Here is an 18,081-nt window from a genome sequence, read left to right as displayed (position 1 = left end):
GATAAAAATGAAAGAGGAAAATAAACTAAATAAACTCGGAATCGTAAAAACATTTTTTAAATATCTTTTAGCGAAGGTGGACAACGAGAAGGATTCGTGATATTTTCCTGGATTTTTGCCGGACGAGAAAATCAACGGAGTGTAAGCGAGCGTCGAAGAGAGAGAATAAGAAAAAAATACTAAAAAAATGCTCGTTAATGTCGACGAAAGTATCGGCGGTTTACCACAGTGCTAATCTCGCGATAATCACGTTTCGCGTAATTAGCAGCCGATTCTCATTCGTTTTTACCTGATCGTGAGCTGGTTAATGAATCACAGACCATCGTATGCATGGCTGTGTACGCAACAATATTTTCACGAGTTAAGCACCATTCTATCATATCTCTGAAATCAAATTCTTAAATTTTATACGTTTAATTTTTTTCAATATTACAATTAATTTTACAATTAATTTAGTTTGCCTTTAAGAAAAAAAATCCCTGTTTATTGAAAAATAAGTCAACAAAAAGCGTTAATTTAAATGCGACTAATTTTATCTTATTTTTACTTACAATAAAATTCTTACTTTTATTACAATAAAAGGAGAGATAGATAAAGACTCAATTATTCAATAATTAAATTATCGAGTACTTCTAAATACTATTATAGAAGAGAAGATGATATTATGTTATATTAGGATATTATTAACCCTCCGTGAATCAGATGGAAAATCAACATGGATCAAATGTGGATATCCTATCTCATACCCCATGCTATAGTTCATTATAAATATATTATAATTTAGTGTGATTGGTAACAACGCACTCTCCAGTTGCACGAAATCGGCAAAACATATAAGCGGTACTTTTTAAGAAGTTATAAGAAATTCTTATTGGGGTACACTGAAAAAAATGCATGTAATTTTACATGGAAATTACATGTTCATAACTGGAAAATTGTCTAAATATGATTGGAATTTACAATTTCCAGTAAATTTCCAAGCATATTTATGTAATTTAGATAATTTTCCAGTCGTATACATGTAATTTCCATGTAAAATTACATGCATTTTTTTCAGTGTATGTCACACCCCATCTAGTTCACGGAGGGTTAATAAAAATGTGACAATGCATAATGACTCGAAGAAAAAAATGGATGGTAATATGGCCTTCCATTAAAAACAGTATTTGGTTACACACAAAATTAACAAAAAAGTAAAATATTTTAAAATGTATGTAAATGAATGTATATACATTCACATAAATTCTGCATATAAGCTGCTCAGTACTAAAAATAGTACACGTAATATAAAAAAAGCTATAGATTAACAGTACAGCTACCATCGATTATCAAATAATTATTTTGATATGAAAACCTCAAAAAAGAGGTCGTGAGGAATCAATATCCATAGAGGGTCACATTAGCAAAATGCCATGGTATTGTTTAAATTTGCATAACTCAAAATATATACAATCAAATAAAATGTTAAATAGCAAATAACACACTCAAAAATACATATATTCATGTGATAATACGCTCAAGTTTAAGAAAAATGAGGAAGTAGGTGTAATTAAATGCTAACATATACCTCAAAAACGTTTTTGAAATATTTAAAAGTAAAAATGTGTTATAAGTATTGTCTATTGAGTATTGATAATATTAGTATCATGGCGGGCTACTAAACTAATAATTCCATAAGTAATCATTAGGATCCCTTAATATCTTCGCTATATAATAGCGGAGATATTAAGAGAGGCTACAATATATACACTGGCCATAATACCACCTCCTCCTCTATATCTATATTATAATGTATGTAAAAACGCAAATGTTCAACAAAGTTTTGCAAATCAATAGAAACAGACAGTTCTATGTAAATTTACGAAGCATGAAAATACAATTTTATTCTAAAACCGTCGCGTCGTCGTGAAATCGTTAAAGTTGAAGAATGTGTCACGGACTGTCAAAGAGGTGATCTTAAAATGGGGTTAGTACACACGGACGGAATACTTTATCAAGGTAGCTTTAAAAGACTTTCGCAGTTTCTGCCAATCTCCATCAAGTATGTATAATAATAATGTCGACAGAAAGGTGCAAAGAGATTAATGTGGTATCATCATCAATCAACGATAAAATATCGGTTGAAGAATGATGATCTTCGTTGTTACTAATATTACAATTTTTGTTTAATGCCGATGAAACATCGATTTAATGTTATTACTTACGTTTACGTGTAAATACAAGATAAGATAATATGAATGAAACCAGAAAGGTTTCACACAATCGTAAATTTGTGAAAATTAATTTCACAGTGTAATTCCAAATGTAATGTAACACACGCGACTGCCGTATAAAATAAATTTAAAAGATTTATAATATTTTCGCAAAATGTAAGGAAACTTTTTCTATCTTCGTTTTTGAAACTTTAAACGCAATAAATCAAAAAAGACGATGAAACCAAGACGATGAGAGTTTTTCGGACTTATACGCCTGCCGCGAAACGTGACACTCGCAGGATTATTCTCTCTATGATTGCGCATAAAAAAAGGAAGAATTCACTCACGAATTTTCGTCGTCGTCCAATCGACGATGTCAAACCCATTCCATACTTTTTATTTTTTTCGCCGGTGATGCTCGGCCATCGAACATGGATAACAAACGCAGTCCAATGTGACGCGCGCGCGTGATTTTTCGATGGAAAAAGGCGACTAGCGCGAAAAGCGTGTTACACGCGAGCAGCATTCGTCAAAGTTACACAAAAGAGCTTCCAAGTTATACAAGTTCGACAGTTCCAGGAACTTCGGGAACTCGTTCCGCTATTTTTGCAGCCCATTGCATGTTGCACCGAATAAATTCTCTTCTCTTTCGCGCTTCTCTATATATTTTAGATAGATCACTTTGAGCGCTGATCTTCATTTATCAGGAAAATTCTTGTAAAGAACTATAATTAAAAGACCTTTTCGAATAAGCGATTATAAGTTGTTTGTCGAGCTATGAATATAATTTCAATATTATAATGAGTCGAAATATACGTACAATAACATGGATACAAAAATTTTTCGTTCTTGAGCAGCAACAAAAAAAATATTCGCAAATAACCCCTAGATTTGCAGAATTGTAAGTAAAACTTTTCCAAAAGCATTGCGTTTACAAAATTATGGCTCTCCACCGATTTTGGCGAATCGAAAATTCGTTTCTTACTGGTCAACAAAGCGGATTACTTATCCAAAGGAGATTTTCGTCGAGAAGAGAGTCGATGGTTAGAACGCGAACGAGACGGGAAATAAAATGAATTCCGACAGTAACTGTAATCCAGGAAATGCGACCCGGAAAAGCACCAACCCTTTAAGCCTTGAATTGATCTTGTCGCTAAAACTCATTTCTTACTAGCAGAAACAATGTAACAGTTCAGAAACGCGAAACCTTTCCCTGAGTGAACAATTTATAATGTATATGTTTTCTTGACAATAAAGTTTACTTTTTGAAAATTAAGTATTAATAATAGAGCTTTTAGTATTAAAAAACATGAATTAAAAATAGTATTGTAAGTAGGTAATACTTTTATCTAAATAAGATTAAATCTGTTCTATATTTTCTAGGAAAAAATTAGAATAAAAGAAAAGTATAATACAATAAATTGGGCTAATGGGAATCAGTGTAAATTGCACATTACTTACCGTGCTGATTCCCATTAGCCCAATTCATTGTATGTTTGAATTATCGGTAATCTATTCGCTTGACTTATTAGAATAAAGAAATACCCAAAAAATAATTTATATATTGTGTATAAAATACATATAAAATTATGTATAAAATACATAAAATGATAAATATCAATTAAATAATATCAAAGTTGTACTGCAATTAAAATAAATCAAAAATTAAAAATGTTGAATTATTTTCAAAAACTCAACTTACTTTTTCTTATTTGATTTACAATAAATTTAAGATACTCTGTTCCTCATCAGTCACACCTTACTTCGAGAAAAAAAGACATATATAATAAATGAGTAAAAAATGTTCTTCTCTCTCTCAGTTTCTTACTCACAAAAATTTTTCTATTTTCTGTAATGCAAAGAAAGCGACTTTTATTGATAAAAGTGGAACGCGCTTTGTAAAAGCTATTTCTGTCGCGTACAAATTTCACGCGATCTTTTAGATAATATCCCACAACATTGTGCATAACGTTTAAGATAAATTCGAGTTAGCGAACAAATATTTCACCAACAAATATATATTTTACATCATTAATCGACGTTGAACTCTTTTCTGTGCTAGTACAATGTTTTCATATGGTAAATTCGATATTCGCGGACGCACGCGAATTGCGAACTAGGTCGGCTTTAAATCGCGCCACACCGTCCCCGGTATACATTCGTGAATACGATGCGGTACTTACTGTATCGCGTGGCGCATCTCGTTATCGTGCGCACACTTCCCCATTTTGCACTTACATCGTAACGGCGCTCGAATGCCGGCGATGACGAATGCCTTCCCGTACGCGGCGTGCACCGTACCTGTATTCTTGATGCAAATGCCGCTTTTCGCGCGGCGATGCCTAATGCATTTACCACGACGGTTGTGGATGTGCCGGGAAACGATCGCACCTGCAGTCTGCATCTTTCGTTGGAGCATTAGTGCGCGGTGATGTACGCGGTGGCGCGAAATACGGTGCAATTTATAAACGGTACAATTGTGATATTCATTTATTCGAATAAAGAACCTAGAATTTAATGTTTCCAGCAAATTGAATAAAGCATTTCAAATGTATTGTGAAGCGAGAAGAAAAAGGTTCGTCAAACATTTATGACGGCATGTGTTACGCATACGCTCGTTTCCTACAGGTCAAACAGAATTATCCTAATTAATGGTGTCAAATTAAACGTATAATTATATTTTCTGTGCAATGATACTACTTCTGCAGGAATTATAGTGGCAATGAAAACATGGAATGTCGATAAAATTCAATATAGGCCAATTACGAACTTGTCGCGCAACATATTACTCTTCGTTAATTGAATTATAAAAGTGCTGTGCCTCGTATTTCCATTGGTTCGTCGAACCATTGTCAAGCGATGATTTTCATGTCATTCACAAGTTCGTAAAATACGATCGACACGTACGTACAATTATGTAAGTGATGGTCAGCGAATAAGAAGTCAGAGAAACTCAGCGGCAGCTATGTAGTCCAAAAAGATTTTAAAAAATCCCTGTTTATCATCCCAGATATAATAGTATGAAGTTCTTCTCCACGTATGATAATGCAAGAATAACTTTGGCGTTTTGAATTCACGAGGAAACGAAGTATAACCGATAACGTAAAAATAACGGCTGCTATATTCCAATTTAAACTATCAAGAAGTACTATTTTAAGTTAGAGTCTAAAGAGAAATTTTGATTATTTTAATCTTGAGTTGTTGGATCGTAATTTATAGAATTTCTCACGCATTCCGTAAGATTTTGAAAAACACAGTATCTATATTTTAATCGTTTTATTACAAATGGTGTCACAAAAAGCTCGTATTGTTTTATGCATTTACTTTCGAGTCACACCGTGCATCACCGTGGCTAATGGTTGAGAACGCGGCATTGCCACACTATTCGACGACGGTCTAGCATAACGATTTTTCTTCTTACTTAGGTGCACCAACCTAACCTTGATACGACCTCCGTTCAAAAAACAAAACGTTTCTTATATAGATATTTGATATTCTGTGACTATTGTTCGCGGCAAGGCAATGCAAACGCAAGCTGTTGTAACATTAAATTGAAATATGTACATTTTGAATATTTTTCATTAATAATTTTTAAAAATCTTGAAAATTAAATTATAATTACAATAAAAATAATAAATTATAATTAAAATAATTTAGTCATATTTTTTAGTCATTTCTTTCACATTAATTATTTGTCTTATCCAAAAAGAATCTAATTTTGTAGACTGAAGAAAGAGTCTAGTAATAACTACTAAATGTTGAGTGAAATAATCAATCAAATGTTCGGTTAATAAAATTTTTAAAAAAATTTTGCTTTTGTAAATATTTAGTATTACCGAATATATACATATAAGTATTTGTAGCTATTATCAAACTCTTTTTTTTAGTATAATATTACATTCCAATAAAATATATTAATTAATGAATATTTGTTGAAGATACTATACAATTACAAAATTACATAAAACTATAATTTCATATCTAAATACAGTTTTTCAATTTTGTCTTTCCTTACAAGTACCCAATTGACTGTTGAAACGTTCAATTTATCGTTGCTTCTCGAATTTCAATCCCATTCATCGTCGTGCCTGATAAACTTTTTATACGTCTTATTCCTTTACTTTGTCTACTTAAATGTGAAATTTCCTCAAGGATCTCGCCTGTTCACGCTATCGGTCTTGGTCACTCCTCACCATCCATCTACTTCTCACCGTTGTTTTACTTTTATCTTGCAGAATATGTTAGGACCGATGAAACAGTATTTCTTAAGGTATTACAGCGAGCAAAAGTCAGGTTTTATTATATTTTCTTATTTTTCTTATAAACTAGAGATATAGTAGAGCTACATACACGAGTCATTTATACTATATAATATTATTAAGAAGAGTATTGCGTATTTAATCCGGAATATTATTTTATAGATACATATTTAAAAGTATAACAATTAAATTTTTATTTATTATGTAAAAATAAACAATTCAATAATTAATTAAAATACCAAACTCGTGAAATTGCAATGCAAATTTAAAAAGGCTGTAGCCTTTTTTAAAAATGAAAATATTTTTCTTTTTTTTGTACTTTAGAGGAGAAATATGCTAAATTCGCGAATTTAGTACACCATATTTTCAGTTTTAATTTGTTAGTATAAAAAATACGCAACTTTTTTTATTTTGATAAAGAACTGTAGGACTACAAAAAATGCTAGTTTTTTATAAAAATAAAAAAGAATTCCGCATTTGTTATACTAAAAACCAAAACTGGAAAAGTACAGCAGCCGGAACTCTGCTTAAAAATTATTGTAGAGCATAGAATTCTACTAGAACTAACGAGAAATGTCGCTGAAATTGCGATAAATTAACGGCACATTTTTTCAATGGCAAGTGTCGTGATATCTTGTTTTTTATTTAAAGCCTATTAAAATTGGTAATTGTGTTGGAATTTTTTGTTTTCAATTACATACTCTCTAAATCTGAATCAGTGGATAATTACTGATATCAGTGCCAAGTATGCCATTGGTAATTAGTGAATTAAATGTGAGATTCCTAACCTAGCTAATCTTTATTATGTGATCTATGTAAGTAACCAATGATCGAGCAAGAGATGATTTTTTTAAAACTAATTTGAAATTTTATTCTCACATACGATAAAATGATAAATTACAAAAATAATTAAATCCGAAAAAACAATTTAAAAAATTAATAATAAAAAATTGATTTAAAATCAACCATTCTATAAAAATTTAAAATACTGAACTCGTTTCGTCAGAACCTTTTATAGAATGTGATATGCAATGTAAGAATTTTTCAAAGTAAAGTATGTATACAGTATAATAGTCTGGCTATAAGCCAGGCTATTTCAAATGATATACTCGGGGGGAAGGGGGGTAAAGGGAGTAGACGGGAAACTTAATTTTGTTGCATGTATATATCTTGAAATGTTCAAAATATTCATTAAATAAGAACTTAATGAGATCTAAATGCAGATCCTTATTAAGATGAATACGACTATGTCAGCGTGCTCTAAATGTGCAACGTACTGATAAATCAAGAGATAAAGATAACAATAGCGCATTTATGATATAGATAAAATTTAAAAAGACTACTTTTGTGTCAGTTCTACGATGAAGAAGTTATTATTCTCCTATCACAAACTGACATAGTGTGACCCGACAGACTTCGTTTTATTATAAACGCCACCGAGTTATTATAGTCGAAAGAGATTATATTGGCTATGTTGACCCGCGGTACGTCGAGTTTAATCTATCAGCAAGAAGATCGAGCACCTGAATACATTAACCTCTTAACGTTTATCTTTCGTTTTCTATCGTGTACATAAAATGTATTGTACATGTTGATTGTGAAACTATGTACGATGATTCCTATTTAATAAACAATAAAGATATTATATGATTAAATATATTATTGATCGTTCATATATTGTTCCCGTATAAAAGAATATAAGACAATTAAAGTATCTTTTCATTATTGAAATGCAGATTTGTAGATTGCTCCAAGAAAATTTTCTATCAATTATCTGATTAAATTTTATTTTTTGTGAATCGCTATTAAGAATGTTTAATTAGAATTCGATGTAGCTAAATCAATTTTAATTTTCAGAATCGTTTGATTATGATTTCTCTTTATGCTCACAGTATATATTATATTAAATATTGTCACACGGTTACTACTATGATATCCACAGTTTTCGATTTTATTGGAAGGCCACAATTGCACGTGCTGAAAACGCTCAGTATTTTATATCGCGCAATAGTTACCAGAAAAATCGTAAGAGACAGAGAGAGACATAGAGAGAGAAAGAGAATAGGGACGAAAATGTAGATGTTCTGGTGATACAGCGAAACGTGTGATATCGCATATCGATTCCGAAATCCCTCGTGTTTCCTCTGGCATTGTCTCGATTAATCCAACATCCAGGCCAGTGGTTTCCGAGAAAGTTTTTTCAATATTCAAAACGAAAATTACGCAGAAGCAACATATTAACCGATGTGAACCTGGTGCCCAACTTTATCGAAAATAAAAATTAATATCGTAGTGCGTTTGTACTTCGTTTGTACCTGTTTGTACCGATAATTATTTTGTTTGTACCTCAAACAGTTAAACAAAAAATGAAAAATAAAAAATGGCCAGCGCGCAACTTTAAGATTTTTTAATTTCATTTATGCCATTCGAAAGAGAATCATTTATACCCGTTTGTACCTCTTTTATTTTCGTTTGTACCTCAAACAGTTAAACAAAAAATGAAAAATAAAAAATGGCCAGCGCGCAACTTTAAGATTTTTTAATTTCATTTATGCCATTCGAAAGAGAATCGTTTGTACCAATCGATATCCAATTTTGTAATTCCACATACAAACTAATCGCAGCAATTAAATGTATTGGTGGTAATACTACAAATGACATAGGACATTATATTGCACATTGCCGCAGAATATCAGGAACTTGGGAAAAATATGATGATCTGAATAAAAACAAAGCTTCAACAACAACATCGATCAGAACACTCTTAGAGAAAAAAAATAGCTGTCCTAATTTTTATAAAACAATAATTTAAAAGATTTTACACAACATTTTAGATCATTCTATAATCATTACTAATTTTTCATATACAATTAAATTTGACTTGGCAGCCATTAACCAGTTGACTGAATTTATAGACTTACATTGAACGGCTGGTCAACCTTCATTGACTTGCTTTAATTAGTTGGCTCAACTCGTGGACCTGTTATAAATAAACGGTAATAATAATAAATTAAAAAACATTAAACATCTGAACTGACTCGCGATCGGTCCAATACAACCAGCGCATATATTCACGATTTTTCGCGATTAAGGATCAAAAAATGATAGAACCTAGTGAAATTTATGATCAACAGCGCCGTTCGGATCCGGCGTTAAATTGTGTCCTATATATCAGAAGATATATGTATAATGTATCTAGATAGGTGTTGAGAAAAAACTGAAATGGGTTGTATCTCAGAACCCTTTGAGGGGGTACAAACGAAAGTAAGGGAGGTACAAACGGGTACAAACGATTCTCTTTCGAATGGCATAAATGAAATTAAAAAATCTTAAAGTTATGCGCAGGCCATTTTTTATTTTTCATTTTGTTTAACTGTTTGGGGTACAAACGAAATAATGATCGGTACAAACAGATACAAATGAAATACAAACGCGCTACGGTATTAATTTTTATTTTTGATAAAGTTGGGCACCAGGTTCACATCGGTAACATGTTACATATCATGAACATCTCAATGACAGTTTCACAAGTTTATTGCTAAAGTGATTAATAGGAATAGTTAAATCTAAGATGTACGGAACGTTTTCCTTCATTTCTTTGTCGTTTTCTTTTTATTACTTTAAGAGAGAAGTTTTGAAAACTACTAATACTGAACAATGTACATAGTTCAAGGAAAAGAATGCTTACAATCAAGTTTATAAGATAATATTTAGTTACTTTTGAAAATGCTTAATATTCTACAATATTAAACAGTGCATGAAAACACTATAGTTCACAAATAAAAAATTGCTACGTAAAAAAACACTCCAGTTCAAATCGCAGTTACTGTATTCATATTGATATGAATCGATAGGCTTTCGTTCGCACGTTCCAAAACAAGTCGATTTTTCGATTGCACACTTTGAATTAAATCTAATTTCACACAAGCCTCCTCAACCACGAGAGTAAATTAGATTTTAACTCTTCTCAATCGATAGATTTTCATTCGCACATTCTGAAACATTTTTCACATGTTCACATACGTTTAATTAAAAAGTTATTAACAATTAAAGTTTCGAGAGACATTGTACTTAGATAAATATACAGGTTCAAATCACAGTTATAATATTATACTCAAAATAACCATAATTTTGAATAAAAGTTTATTTAAAAAATTTATTAACAAAAAATAAAGACAATAAATATCTCTCTCTGCCTCTCTTCCTTAAAAATTTCATTAGATCTTAATTTAAAAAAAAATAAAAAATAAAAAAAAAAAAGTTTCACTGTAGCAATCAATTAATACTATCAAAATCCATTTATAATAAAAATTATGTAAAACATTATTTTTATGAATAATGAATCAAAAAATGGATATACGTAGATTTCACGCAATCCATCAGTGCATTTCAGACCGTCTACTGATGGGATATATCATTCACACGTATCCAGCAGCATCCCAAGGATAGAACACCGAGAGAGAGACACGATACACGATCACATGGGAGCCATTTCTCGAAGATATTCGAATTTCGGAAAGTTCATATGCGTCCCGTATGTATAATACGTACTGCACATTGGTAGGTAGGTTCTTAAATAGAACAATCCTTAAAGATTCTTCAACCTATTTTCTTCGCATTAACTGTTCTTTATCATTCTAATTGAAGAGATCTAATTCTTTATCATATAAGACATGCAGTATAACTATTTAAACAGATATTTATAATTGTAGAAAATCAAAATTACGGTCAAAATTATGTTTATTAATGATAAAATATGCTAAAAAGATAAGAAAGAAATAAAAACGGACGCCATCAATTAATATTCTCTCCCTTTCAGATAAATGTTCCGAAACTTCTAAATTTGTTTAGTCAAATAATAAATATTACATTATTTTCGAGCAATATGATAATTTTGCGAGTAACACAAGGATTTCCATTTAAGCGATTTGTGTACTCTTATTAGATAAAAAGCGAGCTACATGCAATATATAAATGATTTTCATAATACTATTTGAGACAAGCAATACAATATAATGTACACATAATACAGCGTTCGAGATTTAGCCTTTAGAAATGATAGCAACGACAAGGAGTGTAGAATTACATCTCTTAATCTCTGAATGAAAGAGGTCATCACGAGCATTTAATAATTAATCGGCTTTGCCATGAAGAACTATGTAGCACACAAAACAAGCTTTATTCGTGTTTCAAGGGAGTCGCGCGCGTACACAAAGCCGAGAGAGTGACTCTCAGTTAGGTCGAATTCACGATGAGCAGCTAGCTTTGACTATGTCCTACATCGAAGTAACGAGAATACTGCAGCGCGACTGTCATTAGAGGAAACATCAGGTCTTCATTTAACAAGAGCCCGGTATAATGTCTCCTATAATCTTTGGTTAGCATAGGCTACGTTTACACGTGCGCTTAGTCCGCGACCTATAGATGTCTTTGTTTAATATATAGGATAAACAAGGACATTTATTGTATAGGCCGCGGCCTAAATGCACGATGTAAACGTAGCCATAGGCCGACAGAATGAAGTATTTCCTAATTGTAAGTCTTTGTATAATATCATTGCTTTTATATCAAACGTTTGCGAAAAAGACTAAAGGAAAATAGCTATTCAGTTTGTTTGGTATTTTCCAAAATATTTGATAAAAATACTCAGTTATTTCAATAAATTACTAAAACACATATGCATGTCATCGAAACAAACATAAAAATGTATACATAAATGAACTTGAAATAAAAAATATTTTCTCTCTAGTTGATAAAAAAAAACATCAGACCTTTTGTATTTTATTGGAAATTTCGCGAAACAGAGTTTGCCAGAGCTGTTCGTGATGACGAGGATAACACGTGCCTGAATTTATATAGCGGACGTGTCACAAAATACTTAAATCCCGAATGCAAGAGCAACCACTTACTGGAACACTGTAATTCGCGTATTTACATGCATTGAATTGCAAATATTCCGACTACGAGCTGAATTCTGTCGTTCGCGTTTTGTGTAAGAGTACCCATGTTAATAATTACAAAGTTTTAACTTGTTCCTGAACTTACTTTACTGATCCTATCAAAATGTAATTCGTTTAAAAATTCAGACAGATAATATAGTCTTTTCCGAAATATTTTTCTAAAGTAAAATTTTTGCAAAACACTATTAATCTGTAGCTATCTCAATTCCATCAATAACTTTACCGTCCTATCTCGATTTTCAACCAAATTTCCTAAAAGCTCGTTTTCTTTCATTGAACCACTGGAATAACTGCAATTATCATCAAAATCGAAGTATACCCCATTAAAGTCGCTCGTAAGCAGCCATTCGTATAACGAGAATGCGGTTAAGAAGTGATAATTAAAAGGAATATTAGCGGCACATTCGCTCGAAAGTTCGCACCGAAGATTTCAACTTACGGTTAGTTTAATCGGTTTTATAATAGAAAGGAATTCCTTAACATTCCACAAAGAGGGGAGTAACAGTTTCACTGGCTATTTTAATAATAAAATTACTGGTTTCGCCATTTTCCCAACTGTAAAGGAAAAATTTGCAATTCGCCAGATTTGCAATTCGCTCGTCCGCAACGAGTACCACTAAAGAATACCAAAATTAATGATATAAATTAGAAAAGTGTACGATGTCTTTAATATTCATTTTATAACTTCCAAGAGGATTTCGAATCACCAACTTTGTCGACAATCCAAGTTTCGTGATAATTATTACGTTGTACAACTTGAAGCTAGAATATTTGCAAATATTAATGTTTAATAGTCGTATTGCAATATTGATATGCTATAAATAGGTTCAAATTAATGATAGTAAAAAATTACATAGTCAAGATAATATTATAATTAATTTAGCAAGATAATATTATAATATTTTAACAAAAATAAAAAATTATTAAAATATATAATTTATTATAGAGGATATGTGTCGAAAATTGATAATTTATATTAAATACACAATAAGAGAATAGCTTTTAAATCTCATATTATTAAATGTCTCTTTTTAAGTCTTTTAAAATCCATTTACCAATAAATAAGAATGAATATATATAAGCTATGAAAAATTAAGAAATTAATTTATTATCCTAATCATCTTTATTTATTGATTCATATCACTTAAAGTACAAACATTTAATAACATATTATGCGAATAACTATATTATCACGTACGTAATACTGCAGAATGTTCATAACAATCGAATCGTACAATACTTTAATAACACTACGTTCCACAAAAGTAGTCTGCTTCTTACAATAAACTGAGTATACTGTCACAACTCCTTGATCTCTAGTATGATTAATGAACCATGTACGTTTCAAGATATAATATTTTATTTTTTGAACATTTCGTCTGTTTCACTTTTTGACACGAAATTTATGTAACAATTACAGGTATTAATTTCAAAAAATTAAATAATGATGAATTCTCTATATATATAAAATAATTAATACTATATACAATAAGATATACTGATATAATAAAGAAATAAAACATTTCAATACTATAAGTCGAAATTTTTTTATCTAAAAGTTAAACGAACTTAGGGATGTGCAGAGAGAATGCAAAAGACATGTTTATATTTGTATTGTAGATACTTGTACTAATTTCATTTCTCTTGGCAATGCCGTGCAGGCTGACAAGTTTCCCTTTGCTGCGCGTATAAAGTTCAAGCGTAGGAAGTTAGGCGATAAATTCCGTACAAAGAGATACCACGGGTCTCCCGCGATTCTTAAACTCTAACGATATTGTCGGCGTCGCGTTAAAATTTATGAGCGGAAATCCGTGCCGAAAAGTACAACGATTAATTTAGGCAACGAACATTCGTAACGTGCTGCACTCTAATAAGAAGATTTTTATCTTTATGTCTGTAAAAGATAATAATCACTAGAACTATGAAATATGTGACATTTTAAAATAAGAAATAATAATAAGAAGAAATTCGAATATCTCCGTCTTTTTGCAGCAGATATTTAAAGCAGGGCTGCTTAAAAAAACATATTTTTTTTGTAATACTGTTTAAAATATGTTTGAAACATTAAAAACATGTTTAAAACGAAATACCCATGTTTTACTCTTAAAAAAACTTACTTCTTTAAAAAACACATTAATATTTGTCAACCCTGATTTAAACAATATATTTTAATTATTTTAATTATTTCATGGTATTAGTATATCTGAAAGATTAGATTACGCATTGTGGAAGAGGGTCCAAATACAAGTCCAAACATTATTTTTATGAAAATGTTCTACTACATTCGAGTTCTGAAAATTCAACATTTCGTATATGATAACGTGACATATTGAAATATAATAAGATAAGCAAAATTTTCCCGGCATTATGTGCATCGTTATACTGTTAAAATGGAAATATGAAATATATGCAAAGCACAGAATACCCGCTAGGATAGTAACGTATCCCTTTTGTACATTTGTTCCATTTACATCCATCGCGTGTTTCATGAACGGGAAATGCAACGATGACGCAACTTGCAACCAAGCGTTTATATGCGACCGGAAGACACATTCGTATATTAAAAAAGTCGTAGTAAAGCACGTGTGGCATAGAATACGAGCGGCTTTATACGCAAGTATGATTATAATAATATCATAAATATGGCATTAAAGTTACATGTATTTTACTAGTTAGATACGTTTTATAACTGAGAAAAAAAGAGAGAGAGAGAAAGAGAGAGAGAGAAGCTCTAAATAAATATATAAAAGTTACCCAAGTTAAAATTTATTCTGCTTGTTTTCGTGTCTTTATGTTCCATTAATTCAACTTGCATACGAAGATTTTCAAATTTCACTTATGTCAAAAATAACTCTTTCTCCTTTATTATTATCTGTCTACAATTATACAAAAAGACAAAGAATATTTTGTTAAAAAAGTTTTAGAAATATTGTTACGAGTAGCTATTTTAAGTTCTACTTCAACATGAAGAACACTTGGGATTAAATCAAATGTCAGAGACATATAAAAATAGTTTCTTACACTCTGCTACACGGAAAGAGTAATTTTGCTGAAAAATCTAAGAATTTAAATAGATACAAATCTGAAAATAATTTTGTTGAACCATCAAAATAATTAGGTAAGACGACAAAATTGGTTAATAGAATATCAAAACATTTTGCAGCATTGCTCATCATGCTCAAAATTCCTACAAAATTATTTTTATGATCCAATAAAATTTTCAGACATAGCTAAATTTTTAGATTCTTCAGCAAAATTGCTTTTTCTGTATACAAGTGCTGTTATATTCTCTCGTTTTATTTTACGCGACGTATGAAATATTATTCGCGACAAACCGATTATTGAAGATATTCGTAATTTAGATATACATTTTATGATTAAGCAACGTGCTGTGCTTGCGAATTGCACTGTGTTTACGCTTTTGCGTATTTTACAAAGGGATGCGCGCGGCTATACGATACTGTATGAACGCATAATCTTGCATCGTCGCAGAATGAGCAAGCTTCGAACGGAGTTTGGAAATCGATATTCGAGTTAAGCTTCCGCTTACAAACGCGACGATTCTAGTTTCCACAAAGCTGTAGCCATTGGTGAAGAAATATTTTTGGTACGTTTCCTCCTCTTACGTCTCGCGATAAGTTTATAAAAACGCGCTTTTCAATAAATGAAAAAACACAAATTATATGAAACAGAGAAATAAAAAGCAAAATGTATTATATACTATTTTTTTCCTCCTATTTCACATAATTTTATATTTTCATCAAGAGAAATTATTATCAATGTGACACATACTTGTGTTACTATTTATAGTATATAACTTATTTTTTAATTAGAATGCATAGATAATATGAATATTTAAACGTTAGATATAGTTTCAGTTAGCATATGAACATATAGTAATATATGTAATTCAATAGTTCTCGCGAAGCCACTAGAGTTCGAGTTGAAAGGATGAAATTGCTCGAAGCTACAAATTTTAGTGAAGCATGTCAATCAGTCATGTCAATCAATAGTTAACTCGTATTCCCCATTAATTGAGTCTAATGTTAAATGCGTCCCGACTATTCCATCATTAATGGCCGACAACAGTTACAAAATGGAATCATGTAATATGACTGAAATTATAAATCGTACGCATATTTAATTTCTATTTTTTTAATTAACGTTATTCTGCTCATATTTTAATATATTTTAATACTCTCATGTTTTACTTGGATAAAATAATGTTCTTACAAAGAGCGTACAAGAACTTCACACTTTTACTAATTCACATATTTTAAAAGCCAAACGAAGAAAAATGGTAGTTGCTTTAAACTACGAACGCTAACTTTCATGATAAACATTCAAAATTAAAACAGAGTTTCACAAAGTTATACTTTAAGGATGTTAATAGGTGATAAAGTCTTATTTGCCAACGGTATTCAAATGGACTTGATTATCTATAGTGAATATATATACTATGAATTATAATGAATTATAATGTAAGCCGTGTCTACAGTTACCAAGTTAAAACGAAAATTATCAAACAAAATTTTATTAAAACCCATAAATTTTATATTGGTTTTTATTACTGTCAACGAACCTTCGTCAAATATTGTCATCTACAATAGTAGAAATATTCTGTACACGTTAATTCTACCTTTGTTGCATATTTAATCAATTAACTAATTAAATAATCCACTTTTTAAAAGAATAATTGAACTAAAGTTCTCCAGGGAAAAATTTTATTCTTAAATCGTATAAAAGTAAAAATCCAATAATACATAAAAAGTCAATGAATTCATATTGTGGATAATATATCGACCAATTGCAATGTTTTATTTTTCATTACATAGATAATAAAATTAATGTAGATTATAAAATCTTTAATTACATAGCTCTAATAATTTCATTAATTTAAAACAGTTTTATTAAACGTTTAAATTAATATTTAAAGTTTTTAATAAGTAAATTTTTAATCAGATTTAACTAAAAAAAATTCAATCTTAAACCGTTCCAAAACTCTATAGCTCTTTATTTAAAAAAGAGAAGATTGAATGCGTGTTAATTACTTCTACACATATTTCTCATACATTTTCAACTATAAATAATAATAGGATAACGTTAACAAGCTCAGCAGTTAAATGTGTCGAGATTGCTGCGCTGCAATATTAAGGTTTTGCACATTCCAATTTGGTTAATTTTAAGTTTCAGTGTTTTACATGCCAAGTTGGCAGGAACAATAAAATTATGTTAAAGTATAACTTGCAATAATATAAAAGAATGTAAATCTCTTCTGTTATATTCTGTACTTGTTTTAACCTTCTGCGTTTTGCAAATTTTCATACAATTATGTGCCATGATATTAATTTATGCGCGCATTCATAGTTTGTATGCGTGTTATATATTTCATACTTTTATGTATGTATAAAAAAAGAAATAATACGTTATACGTTAATATCATGGCACATAATTGTATGAAAATTTGCGAAACGCAGAAGGTTAAAACAAGTACAGAATATAACAGAAGAGATTTACATTCTCTTATATTATTGCACTTCCTATCAAACTTTTTGTATTATACGCACGTAAAATTATGAACACTTATAAGTGCGCATTTATACAACGGGTAACATTACCGATAATTATAACAATATGATAATAGCATTGCATAGATTGTGTTACGTC

This window comes from Mycetomoellerius zeteki, unplaced genomic scaffold (assembly GCF_001594055.1).
Source record: "Mycetomoellerius zeteki isolate Tzet28-1 unplaced genomic scaffold, Tzet1.0 scaffold82, whole genome shotgun sequence".
Taxonomy (NCBI): Eukaryota; Metazoa; Arthropoda; class Insecta; order Hymenoptera; family Formicidae; genus Mycetomoellerius; species Mycetomoellerius zeteki.
The sequence above is the reverse complement of the archived record's forward strand: the minus strand, read 5'-3'. Positions refer to the sequence as shown.